At 50.0% G+C, this 12,703-nt stretch overlaps 1 pseudogene; it reads left to right on the plus strand.

The window, feature by feature from the left end:
• LOC147091606 (uncharacterized) overlaps positions 1-12,435 on the plus strand; it is a 30,965-nt pseudogene extending 18,530 nt beyond the window's left edge.
• Positions 12,436-12,703: the final 268 nt, after the last annotated feature.

Here is a 12,703-nt window from a genome sequence, read left to right on the forward strand (position 1 = left end):
TGTCGATCATGTAGAGATCTAGATCCACAAACACTGCAGGGAGATTGCAATAAGCAGAAAATCAGATCAGTTATTCAATATAGAGAGAGACTGGCTTCAGAGAAAAGCAAAACTAACAGAATCTTAACCTGAGAGCAGCCATCTTTGAACACACTGTTGGGAGAGCCGAAAATAAACGAATGTTAAAAACCGAGAATGAGCATTTGATGGGATCACCATTTCTTATCGGGGCAATAATTCCATAGGGAGAATTAAACACATTGATCCAGACATATTTTTCCCTGCTAATTAAAAAAAAAAAATGTTTATTCATTGATGGGATGTGGGCGTCGCTGGCTGGCTAGGCCTGCATTTAGTGCCCATCCCTAATTGCCCTTGAGAAGATGGTGGTGAGCCGCCTTCTTGAACCGCTGCAGTCCATATGGTGTAGGTACACCCACAATGCTGTTAGGAAGGGAGTTCCAGGATTTTGGCCCAGCGACAGTGAAGGACCGGCGATGCAGGTCCAAGTCAGGATGGTGTGTGGCTTGGAGGGGAACTTGTAGGTGGTGATATTCCCATGCGTCTGCTGCCCTTGTCCTTCTAAGTGGTGGAGGTCACGGGTTTGGAAGGTGCTGTTGAAGGAGCTTTGGTGCGTTGCTGCAGTGCATCTTGTAGATGGTACACACTGCAGCCACGGTGCGCCGGTGGTGGAAGGAGTGAATGTTGAAGGTGCTGGATGGAGTGCCAATCAAGCGGGCTGCTTTATCCTGAATGGTGTCGAGCTTCTTGTGTTGTTGGAGCTGCACTCATCCAGGCAAGTGGAGAGTATTCCATCACACTCCTGACTTGTGCCTTGTAGATGGTGGAAAGGCTTTGGGGAGTCAGGAGGTGAGACACTCGCTGCAGAATTCCCAGCCTCTGGCCTGCTCTTGTAGCCACAGTCTTTATATGGCTGGTCCAGTTCAGTTTCTGATCAATGGTAACCCCCAGGATGTTGATAGTGGGGGATTCAGCGATGGTAATGCCATTGAATGTCAAGGGGAGATGGTTAGAGTCTCGCTTGTTGGAGATGGTCATTGCCTGGCACTTGTGTGGTGCAAATGTTACTTGCCACTTGTCAGCCGAAGTCTGAATGTTGTCCAAGTCTTGCTGCATATGGACATGGACTGCATCAGTATCTGACGAGTCTTGAATGGTGCTGAACAGTGTGCAATCATCAGCAAACATCCCCATTTCTGACCTTATGATGGAGGGAAGGTCATTGATGAAACAGCTGAAGATGGTTGGGCCTAGGACACTGCCCTGAGGAACTCCTGCAGTGATGTCATGTGATTGAGATGAATGACGTCCAACAACCACAGCCAACTTCCTTTGTGCTAGGTATGATGCCAACCAATGGAGAGTTTTCCCCTTGATTCCCATTGACTTCAGTTTTGCTAGGGCTCCTTGATGCCATACTTGGTCAAATGCTGCCTTGATGTCAAGGGCAGTCACTCTCACCTCACCTCTTGAGTTCAACTCTTTTGTCCATGTTTGGACCAAGGCTGCAATGAGGTCAGGAGCTGAGTGGCCCTGGCGGAACCCAAACTGGGCATCAGTTAGCAGGTTATTGCTGAGTAAGTGCCGCTTGATAGCACTGTCGACGACACCTTCGATCGCTTTGCTGATGATTGAGAGTAGACTGATGGGACGGTAATTGGCCGGGTCGGATTTGTCCTGCTTTTTGTGGACAGGACATACCTGGGCAGTTTTCCACATTGTCGGATAGATGCCAGTGTTGTAGCTGTACTGGAACAGCTTGGCTAGAGGCGCGGCTAGTTCGGGGTGTTGTCAGGTGTTTGCTGTATCCAGTATGCTCAACCCTTTCTTGAAATCAGGTGGAGTGAATGGAATTGGCTGGTGGAACAGGCTGGAGGGGCTGAATGGCCGCCTCCTGACAATATGCTCCGATGTAGTCCTCCCACCACTGGGAGCGATAGTGATGCGTTCGTGCGACGTCGCTCTCCCGCGCATGCGCAGTGCCGCTCCTTGCACTCCGGCGCAGGCGCAGTGCCGCTCCCGTTCCCTCTCCCGCGCAGGCGCAGTGCCGCTCCCGTTCTCTCTCCCGCACAGGCGCAGTGCCGCGCCCTCGCCCCCCGCGCAGGCGCAGTGCCGCTTCCTTTCTCCCACTCCGGCGCAGGCGCAGTGCCGCTCACTTTCTCTCTCCCGCGCAGGCGCAGTGCCGCTCCCCTGCCCTCCCGCGCAGGCGCAGTGCCGCTCCCCTGCTGATCATGGGTTTGCTGCGTGCTGGGCCGGGCGGTCAGTAACAGGCTGGTTGCCCGGGTTACAGGGCCCGCTCTGTGCCTGTGGGAATTCGGCTCCATTCAGCACCCGGCCCGACAGCGGCTGCTCAGCCCCGAGTTTAGATCACAGCGAGGGAAGGTCACAGGGTCACCGCTCCGGTTAGTAACTCCGCACAGAAAATGGCGCATTTCCGCCCAGAGCAGTGAAAATGGGGGAGTCTCAGGAGGCCGGAAATTTACAGTGAGGAAAATCTCCAAACTAAGCGCACAGCCCTCGAACTGGTGATCTGAGGAAAGGGACAAAATCAAACAAATACTCGGCCTTGAAATTGAATTATTAGTAAGCAGATTAAAAGTCTACATTACATTATTTCACGCTTTCTATTGTTCTTATTTTCTGCTTTGCCACAATTAGATCTCCCGGTGAATGATGGTGTGATTGAGGAAGGTGCTCAGCTCAAAGTAAACAGGGATTGTAGACTGAGGAACACCAGCAGGTGAACCACCACCGGATTGTGAGCACCAACCAGAGAGAGCCCTTCCGATTCAAAGAGCTTCCAGAGATCGACTGGGGGAGCAAGGTAAGAGAAAGTCCCATTGACTCAGGTACACACTGGTCCTGGAGATGGACTGGGGAGAAAGGTCAGAGAGAATCCCATTGACTCAGGTACTCACCCCCCCGACCCTCCCGCGCTCGCCCCCGGACCCTCCCGCGCTCGCCCCCGGACCCTCCCGCGCTCGCCCCCGAACCCTCCCGCGCTCGCCCCCGGACCCTCCCGCGCTCGCCCCCGGACCCTCCCGCGCTCGCCCCCCGACCCTCCCGCGCCCGACCCCGACCCTCCCGCGCTCGCCCTGATGGGGCTCTTCTCAAGTAAACCAAGCGGTGCAATAAAACACCCACAGAATCAAGGCCCTGCTCCTGGGGAAGGTGATCAGGCCCCAGGAACCAGTACAAATGAATAAAGTCAGGGTCAAGGCCCTGCTCCTGGGGAAGTTGATCAGGCCCCAAGAACCAGTACAAGTGAAGCGACTCCTTCTCCCGGAGATTTATTAAACGTGAATTCTCCAAGAGTTGACCAAAAATCAGGTTAGCAATATTAATCAAGGAGTCAATTTCTGCTGTAAGGAGAGATGATACCTTAGCAGGTTCCTCTAATGAGGCCATATGGGTAGAACTTAAAAACAAAAAGGGGGCAAGCACTTTGCTGGGAGTGTACTATAGGCCCCCAAACAGTAAGGGGGAGATAGAGGAACAGATATGTAGGCAAATCTCAGAGAAGTGTAGAAATAATAGGGTCATAATTGTTCGGGATTTCAACTTCCCCAATATTAACTGGGATACTCAGTGTGAAAGACTTAGGGGGTGTGGAATTCTTACAGTGCATCCAGGAGAGCTTTTTCAGCCAACATGTAGAAAGTCCTACAAGAGAGGGGGCGGTACTGGACCTAATTCGAGGGAATGTAGCCGGGCAAGTGGTAGAAGCGTTAGTAGGAGAGCATTTTGGTGACAGTGACCATAATTCAGTGAGATTTAAAGTAGTTATGGAAAAGGACAAAGATGGACCGGAAATAAAGGTTCTAAATTGGGGGAAGGTCGATTTTAATATGATAAGGCAGGATCTGGCCAAAGTGGACTGGGATCAGTTACTTGTAGGAAAATCCACATCAGAGCAGTGGGAGTCTTTCAGAAAGGAAATAGAGAGAGTACAACGCCAACATGTTCCTGTAAAGGTCAAGGGTGGGACCAACAAGCCCAGGGAACCCTGGATGTCAAGGGACATACAAGAATGGTTTAGGAAACAAAGGGAGGCTTTTTGCAGATACAAATGACTATAAACAGAGGAAGCCCTAGAGGAGTATAGAAAGTGCAGGGCGGTGCTTAAAAAAGAAATTAGGAGAACGAAGAGGGGTCATGAAAAAACACTGGCAGGCAAAATAAAGGAAAATCCCACGGTGTTTTATTAGTATATTAAGGGCAAGAGGATAACCAGGGAAAGAGTAGAGCCCATTAGGGACCAAAGTGGCAACCTGTGTGTAGAGCCAGAAGATGTATGTGAGGTTTTAAATTAATATTTTGCATCTGTGTTCACTATGGAGAAGGACGATGCATGCATAGAAATCAGGCAGGGGGATTGTGATATACTTGAACAAATTAGTATTGAGAGGGAGGAGGTACTAGTGGTTTTAGCGGGCTTAAAAGTGGATAAACCCCCAGGCCCAGACGAGATGTATCCCAGGCTGCTGTGTGAGGCAAGGGAGGAGATTGCAGGGGCTCTGACACAAATTTTCGGAACCTCTCTGGCCACAGGGGAGGTGCCAGAGGACTGGAGAACAGCTAACATAGTACCATTATTCAAGAAGGGTAGTAGTAGGGATAAACCAGGAAATTACAGGCCAGTGAGCTGAACATCAGTGGTAGGGAAATTATTGGAAAAACTTCTGAGGGACAGAATTAGTCTCCACTTGGAGAGGCAAGGATTAATCAAGGATAGTCAGCATGGCTTTGTCAGGGGGGAGATCATGTCTAACCAATTTGATTGAATTTTTCGATGGGGATGACTAGGTGTGTGGATGAGGGCAGTCCAGTTGATGTAGTCTACATGGACTTCAGTAAGGCTTTTGACAAAGTCCCACATGGGAGACTGGTCAAGAAGGTAAGAGCCCATGGGATCCAGGGCAATTTGGCACATTGGATCCAAAATTGGCTTAGTGGCAGGAGGCAGAGGGTGATGGTCGAAGGTTGTTTTTGTGACTGGAAGCCTGTGTCCAGTGGTGTACCACAGGGTCTGGGTCCTTTGCTGTTTGTAGTGTACATCAATGATTTAGATATGAATGTAGAAGGTATGATCAGTAAGTTCGCAGATGACATGAAAATTGGTGGAGTGGCAAGGAGGGAAGCCTCAGGCTACAGGAGAATATAGCCGGGTTGGTTAGATGGGCACAACAGTGGCAAATGGAATTTAACCCTGAAATGTGTGAGGTGATGCATTTTGGGAGGACTAACAAGGGAATACACAATGAATGGTAGAACCCTAGGAAGGACAGAGGATCAGAGGGACCTTGGTGTGCATGTACATAGATCCCTGAGGGCAGCAGGACAGCTAGATAAGGTGGTTAAAAAGGCATATGGGGTACTTGCCTTCATTAGCTGAGGCATAGAATATCAGAGCAGGGAGGTTATGATGGAGCTGTACAAAATGCTAGTTAGGCCACAGCTGGAATACTGTGTGCAGTTCTGGTTGCCACACTATAGGAAGGATGTGATTGCATTGGAGAGGGTGCAGAGGAGATTCACCAGGGTGTTACCTGGGATGGAGCGCTTCAGCTATGAAGAGAGACTGGACAGGCTGGGGTTGTTTTCCTTAGAGCAGAGAAGGCTGAGGGGGGACCAGGTTGAGGTGTACAAAATTATAAGGGGCATAGATAGGGTAGATAGAAAGGAACTTTTCCCCTTAGTAGAGGGGTCAATAACCAGGGGTCATAGTTTCAAGTTAAGGGGCAGGAGGTTTAGAGGGTATTTGAGGAAAAGCTTTTTCACCCAGAGGGTGGTTGGAACCTGGAACTCACTGCCTGAAAGGGTGGTAGAGGCAGGAACCCTCACAACATTCAAGAAGCATTTAGATGAGCACTTGAAACGCCATAGCATACAAGGCTACGGACCAAGTGCTGGAAAATGGGATTAGAATAGACAGGGCTTGATGGCCGGCGCGGACACGATGGGCCGAAGGGCCCCTTTCTGTGCTGTGTTAATCTATGACTATGGTAGCACTCTTGCCTCTGAGGCACAAGGTTGTGGGTTCAAGTCCCACTCCAGAGACTTGAGCACAAAAATTCAGGCTGACACTCCAGTGCAGTACTGAGGCACTGTCAGAGGTGGCGTCTTTCGGATGAGACATTAAACTGAGGCCTGGTCTGCGCTCTCAGCTGGATGTAAAAGATCCCATGACACTATTTTGAGAAAGAAAGACTTGCATTTATATCGTGCTTTCATGACCAGCAGACGTCTTGAAGTGCTTTACAGCCAATGAAGTACTTTTGAGGTGTAGTCACTGTTGTAATGTGGGAAAGAGCAGGGGAAATATCCCCGGTGTCCTAGTCAATGTTTATCCCTCAATCAATGTAACAAAAGGATAATAGCAAAATACTGCGGATGCTGGAAATCTGAAATAACAACAGGAAATGCTGGAAACACTCAGCAGGCCAGGCAACATCCGTAGAGAGAGAAACAGAGTTAACAAAAAGATAGATTATCTGGTCATTATCACATTGCTGTTTGTGGGAGCTTGCTGTGCGCTATTTGACTGCCACATTCCTACATGACAACAGTGACTACACTTCAAAAGTACTTCATTGGCTGTAAAGCACTTTGGGACGTCCGGTTGTGGTGAAAGGTGCTATAGAAATGCAAGTGTTTCTTTCACTGGTCTCGCCAGCGACCTCTTCTGGCTGATGGTTGATTGACAGACGATAGTCGCGCATGCGCACATGGAGCGGCGGTTTGGACCGAGTCCGGCACAGCGACCCCTCCCTGTCACCAAGGGCAACAACCGCGCATGCCCAGAGGACACCAAACACCCTCCCACACTCGGAGCTGCGCCTGCGCACTCTGATCCTGCCGGACGGAGTCGGCGCGGGCCATTCCGGGGAAAGGCCTTGGTGTCGGGTCCAGAGTCGCGATCGGTGGCGCAAAGTGAGTTTTCTCCGCTCCGATTGGGTGGAGAATCGCGCGGGGTGGTGGGGGAGGGGTGGATCGGGAGAGAATAAAGAGAAACAGAAAAACCTGAGTCCGCGAGGCCCCGGACCGAGCAGCGTCAGTTGGACGGAGCACGTGCGCTCCTCGGGGACACGTGACCTGGGCCCAGGGCCTGATTGACGGGAGCTTCCGACCATTAGGGAGCGAGCGGGGCGGATCCTCCAACCAATCGGGGAGCCCGAGGGGCAGGACTAGCGCCGGCTGATTGTCTGATCCACAGGGCAGCGACTTTCTCCAGTCCCTTGTTCAGGGCCCGGGGCCAGGGGAGGCTGTGGGCCTTTATTCCCCTCATTGGACACAAGGCTCTTTGGCTCACAACACACTGGCTCAGGTTTTAATAGAGACTTTTTAAATTCATCAATAAAAGCAAATGAACCTCGTGCTTCTGTGGAACAAATTTTCTAATATTTTATAGAATCAGAGAATGGTTACAGCACAGAAGGAGGCCATTCGGCCCGTCGAGCCCGTGCCGGCTCTCTGCAAGACCACTTCAGCTAGTCCCACTCCCCCGCCCTTTCCCCGTAACCCTGCAAATTTCTTTACTTCAGGCACTTAATCCAATTCCCTTTTGAAAGCGGTGATTGAATCTGCCTCCACCTTCCTCTCAGGCAGTGCATTCCAGATCCTAACCACTCGCTGAGTAAAAAAGTTTTTCCTCATGTCGCGTTTGGTTCTTCTGCCAATCACCTTAAATCTGTGTCCTCTGGTTCTCGACCCTTCCGCCAATGGGAACAGTTTCTCTCTCTCTCTACTCTCCTGACCCCTCGTGATTTTGAACACCTCTATCAAATCTCCTCTCAACCTCTCTGCTCTAAGGAGAACCACCCCAGCTTCTCCACTCTATCCACTTAACTGAAGTCCCTCATACCTGGAACCATTCTTGTAAATCTTTTCTGCACCCTCTCTGAGGCCTTCACATCCTTCATAAAGTGCAGTGCCCAGAATTGGACACAATACTCCAGTTGAGGCCGAACCAGTGTTTTATAAAGGTTCATCATAACGTCCTTGCTTTTGGACTCTCTGCCTCTATTTATTAAGCCCAGGATCCCGCACGCTTTTTTTGCCACTTTCTCAACCTGCCCTGCCACCTTAAACGATTTGTGCACACATACCCCCAGGTCTCTCTGTTCATGCACACATTTTAGAATTGTACCCTTTAGTTTATATTGACTCACTTGGTTCTTCCTACCAAAATGTATCACTTCGCACTTTTCTGCGTTAAATTTCATCTGCCACGTGTCCGCCCATTCCACCAGCCTGTCCATGTCTTCTTGAAGTCTATCACTATCCTCCTCACTGGTCACTTTACTTCCAAGTTTTGTGTCATCTGCAAATTTTGAAATTGTGCGCTGTACACCCAAGTCTAAGTCATTAATATATATCAAGTAAAGCAGTGGTCCTAGTACCGACCCCTGGGGAACACCACTGTATACCTTCCTCCAGTCCGAAAAACAACCGTTCACCACTGCTCTCTGTTTTCTGTCACTTTGCCAATTTTGTATCCATGCTGCCACTGTCCCTTTTATTCCATGGACTTCAACTTTGCTGGCAAGTCTATAATGTGGCACTTGTCGAACGCCTTTTGGAAATCCATGTACACCACGTTAACCACATTGCCCTCATCAACCCTCTCTGTTACCTCATCAAAAACTCAATCAGAATCAGAGCGGCTGGGCCTGGCGGACGTGCGGCCAGGGCCCCGGCACCAGGAAACCCAGGGTGCAGCGCCTCCCCCATCCGAGCCGCCGCTTCCCGGTTTCTTCAGCTGGTACCACTGAGTCAGATTCGGGACAAAGGACCGGAGCCAGGCTCCCAGAATGACCCACGGCCCTGGGGAGCATGCGCACTCTCAGCGGGGAAATCGGCGCGTTGCATAGAGCGGTTTCTGGGGCGCGGGGAATTGTGGGTGCTGCGGCCGCCATTAGTCAGCGGCTGTGGGGAAGAGTTTTATTACAGGCTGATGGAAGGTAGGTCCCTGGCCGCCTGTGTAGGTCTTTTTGTTGCTTCATTGTTGAGGATGTAACTAGTAAAATAGATAAGGGAGAACCAGTAGATGTTGTGTATTTGGACTTTCAGAAGGCTTTCGATAAGGTCCCGCATAAGAGATTAGTGTGTAAAGTTAAGGCACCTGGGATTGGGGGCAAGGTATTGACTTGGATAGAGAACTGGTTGGCAGACAGAAAGCAAAGAGTTGGAATAAACGGGTCTTTTGCCGAGTGGCAGGCAGTGACTAGTGGGGTACCGCAGAGATTGGTCCTTGGACCCCAGCTATTCACAATATATATTAATGATCTAGACAAGGGAACTAGATGTACTATCTCCAAATTTGCAGACGACACAAAGCTGGGTGGGCGTGTGTGCTGTGAGGAGGATGCCGAGAAACTACAGGATGATTTGGACAGGTTGGGTGATTGGGCAGAAGCATAGCAGATGCAATATAACGTGGATAAATGTGAGGTTATCCACTTTGGTGGCAAAAACAGGAAGGTAGATTATTATTTGAATGGCAATAGATTGGGAGAAGGGGGAAGTGCAATGAGACCTGGGTGTCCTTGTGCACCAGTCGCTGAAGGTAAGCATGCAGGTGCAGCAGGCGGTTAAGAAGGCAAATGGTATGTTGGCCTTCGTAGCGAGAGGGTTTGAGTACAGGAACAAGGATGGCTTGCTGCAGTTGTACAGGGCCTTGGTGAGACCACATCTTGAGCATTGTGCAGTTTTGGTCGCCTTATCTGAGGAAGGATGTTCTTGCCGTGGAAAGAGTTCAACGAAGATTCACCAGGCTGATACCTGGGATGGCAGGAATGATGTATGAGGAGAGATTGGGACGATTGGGCTTGTACTCGCTGGAGTTTACAAGAATGAGAGGGGATCTCATTGAAACTTATAAAATTCTGACAGGACTGCACAGACTAGATGCAGGAAGGATGTTTCTGATGGTCGGGGAGTCCAGAACCAGGGGTCACAGTCTAAGGATACGGTGTAAGCCATTTAGGACAGAAATTAGGAGGAATTTCTTCACCCAGAGAGTGGTGAACCTGTGGAATTCTCTACCACAGAAGGCAGTAGAGGCCAATACATTAAATATATTCAAGAAGGAATTGGATATATTTCTTAAAGCTAAAGGGATCAAGGGATATGGGGAGAAAGCAGGGACCGGGTACTGAATTTGGATGATCAGCCATGATCGCATTGAATGGCGGAGCAGGCTTGAGGGGCCGAATAGCCTACTCCTGCTCCTATCTTCTGTGTTTCTATGTTTGTCTGTTTCTATGTTTCAGTTTGAGCTGGAGTGGAGATGGAGGAGAAGCTGCTGGGTTTAACCCGCAGTACTTCTGAGCCCAGGAGGACCCAACAATTTCCTATGTGAGACTGTCAAGGGAGGTGGATTCTAGGGGAGATTAGGTTGTTACACAGACACTGTCCGTACAATGTAAAAGAGTATTGTTTTAGGAACAAGTATTTCTGTACAGGCTTTTAATCCAGTTTACATATTCAGATTTGTTTTAATTCATTCTTGGGATGTGGGCGTAGCTCGCAAGAGCAGCAAATATTACCAATCCCCAGTTTCCCATTGAGAAGGGGGTGGTGAGTCGCCTTCTTGAACTACTGCAGTCCGTGTGGTGAAGGTATTCCCACAATGTTGTTCGGTAAGGAGTTCCAGGATTATGACCCAGCAACGATGAATATATCTGAGTCAGGATGATGCGTGACTTGGAGGGGAACTTGGATGTGATGGTGCTCCCATACAACAGCTGCCCTTGTCCTTCTAGGTGGTGGAGGTTGCGGGTTTTGGAGGTTCTATCAAAGTTCTGGTCGAGTTGCAGATGTATAAAGTTCCTTTCCTTCGCCCCCTTCCATCTCTCGCTCTCTCTCTCCTCCCATAGAGGCCAGAGTCTTGTGTAGGCCCAGACCAGGTGGCGGATTCCCTTCCTGAAGGACATTAGTGAACCAGTTGGGTTTTTATGACAATCCGGCAGCTTTCATCGTCACTTTTTTCTAATGCCGTCCCCACAATTGACCAGATTCATTGAGCTCAATTTCACAACCTGCCTTTGTTTTCCTGTGGGTTGTCTCTCACGCTCCCTGTTTTATGTTAATTTTACAGGGCACTGGAAGGGGAGGATTTACAGACGGTAAGCTCAAACCAAACATCACTTCAAGATCTGACAGAGTCAGTCGACTCATCGGATCTGAATCTCACCGGCCTCTGAACATGGAAGCAAAAAGCACCATTCACAGCGGGGAGAAACCGTACACGTGTTCTGTGTGTGGACGAGGCTTCAGCCAACCCTCTGGCTTATCGAGACACAAGCGCATTCACACCGGGGAGAGGCCATTCACCTGCTCTGAGTGTGGGAAGGGATTCACTCAGTCAGTCACCCTACTGAGACACCAGCGGGTTCACACTGGGGAGAGACCGTTCACCTGCTTTGAGTGTGGGAAGGGATTCAGTCAGTCATCCAGCCTGCTGACACACCAGCGGGTTCACACTGGGGAGAGACCAGTCACCTGCTTTGAGTGTGGGAAGGGATTCACTAATTCATCCAGCCTGCTGAGACACCAGCGTGTTCACACTGGAGAGAGACCGTTCACCTGCTTGGAGTGTGGGAAGGGATTCGCTAATTCATCTCACCTACTGAGACACCAGCGTCTTCACACTGGAGAGAGGCCGTTCACCTGCTTTGAGTGTGGGAAGGGATTCACTGATTCATCCAGCCTGCTGAATCATCAGCATGTTCACACTGGGGAGAGGCCATTCACCTGCTCTGAGTGTGGGAAGGGATTCACTAATTCATCCAACCTGCTGAATCACCAGCGAGTTCACACTGATGAGAGACCTTTTAATTGCCCAGACTGTGGGAAGTGCTTTAAAAGTTCCAGGGAAGTGACATACCATCAACGTGTTCACACTGACGAGAGACCGTTCAGGTGCTCTCACTGCGGGACTGGGTTCAGGCGATCATCTGCGCTCACTGTACACCAGCGCAGTCACACTGGGGAGAGGGCGTTCACCTGTCCTGAGTGTGGGAAGGGATTCACTAATTCATCTCACCTACTGAGACACCAGCGTGTTCACACTGGAGAGAGGCCGTTCACCTGCGTTGAGTGCGGGAAGGGATTCACTGAGTCATCCAACCTGCTGAAACACCAGCGAGTTCACACTGGGGAGAGGCCGTTCACCTGCTTTGAGTGTGGGAATGGATTCACTCAGTCATCCAACCTGCTGAAACACCAGCGAGTTCACAAGTGACTGCAGTGGTTGCATTCTGCTGTTATTGCTGCTGTTAATCACATCCAGGACTGGACCATGTTCATTCCGACAGTTGGGGTTTGTTTCTGCTGATGTTAATAACCCCTATAACTGGGCTGCAGTTTAATATTCTGGATAGATTTCAAATAAACCAGCTTTGTTTTAAACACATTGTTGTAGATTTTCTTCTTTCCCACCTGAGTGTTTAGCATCACCTGGCTGGAGCTCAAAGGACAATGTGGGGAAGGATCGTATGGCAGGAACAGAACTCCAGCCTGGACACAGTCCTTCAGGGCTACACTGAGAGGGGCAAACGGCACTTTGGTTTTTCTTGTCTCTCTTCACTGACAGCAAAGTTGCCGTGCGGGTTAATCTCGAGGCGTGTGAGAAACGTGTCCGAGCTACTCTCAGCCATGGTTCAGAGCTCCTAGGCAC

Source organism: Somniosus microcephalus, unplaced genomic scaffold (genome assembly GCF_052327205.1).
Source record: "Somniosus microcephalus isolate GS21.2 unplaced genomic scaffold, FLI_Smic_1.0 unresolved_chr3, whole genome shotgun sequence".
NCBI classification, from domain to species: domain Eukaryota; kingdom Metazoa; phylum Chordata; class Chondrichthyes; order Squaliformes; family Somniosidae; genus Somniosus; species Somniosus microcephalus.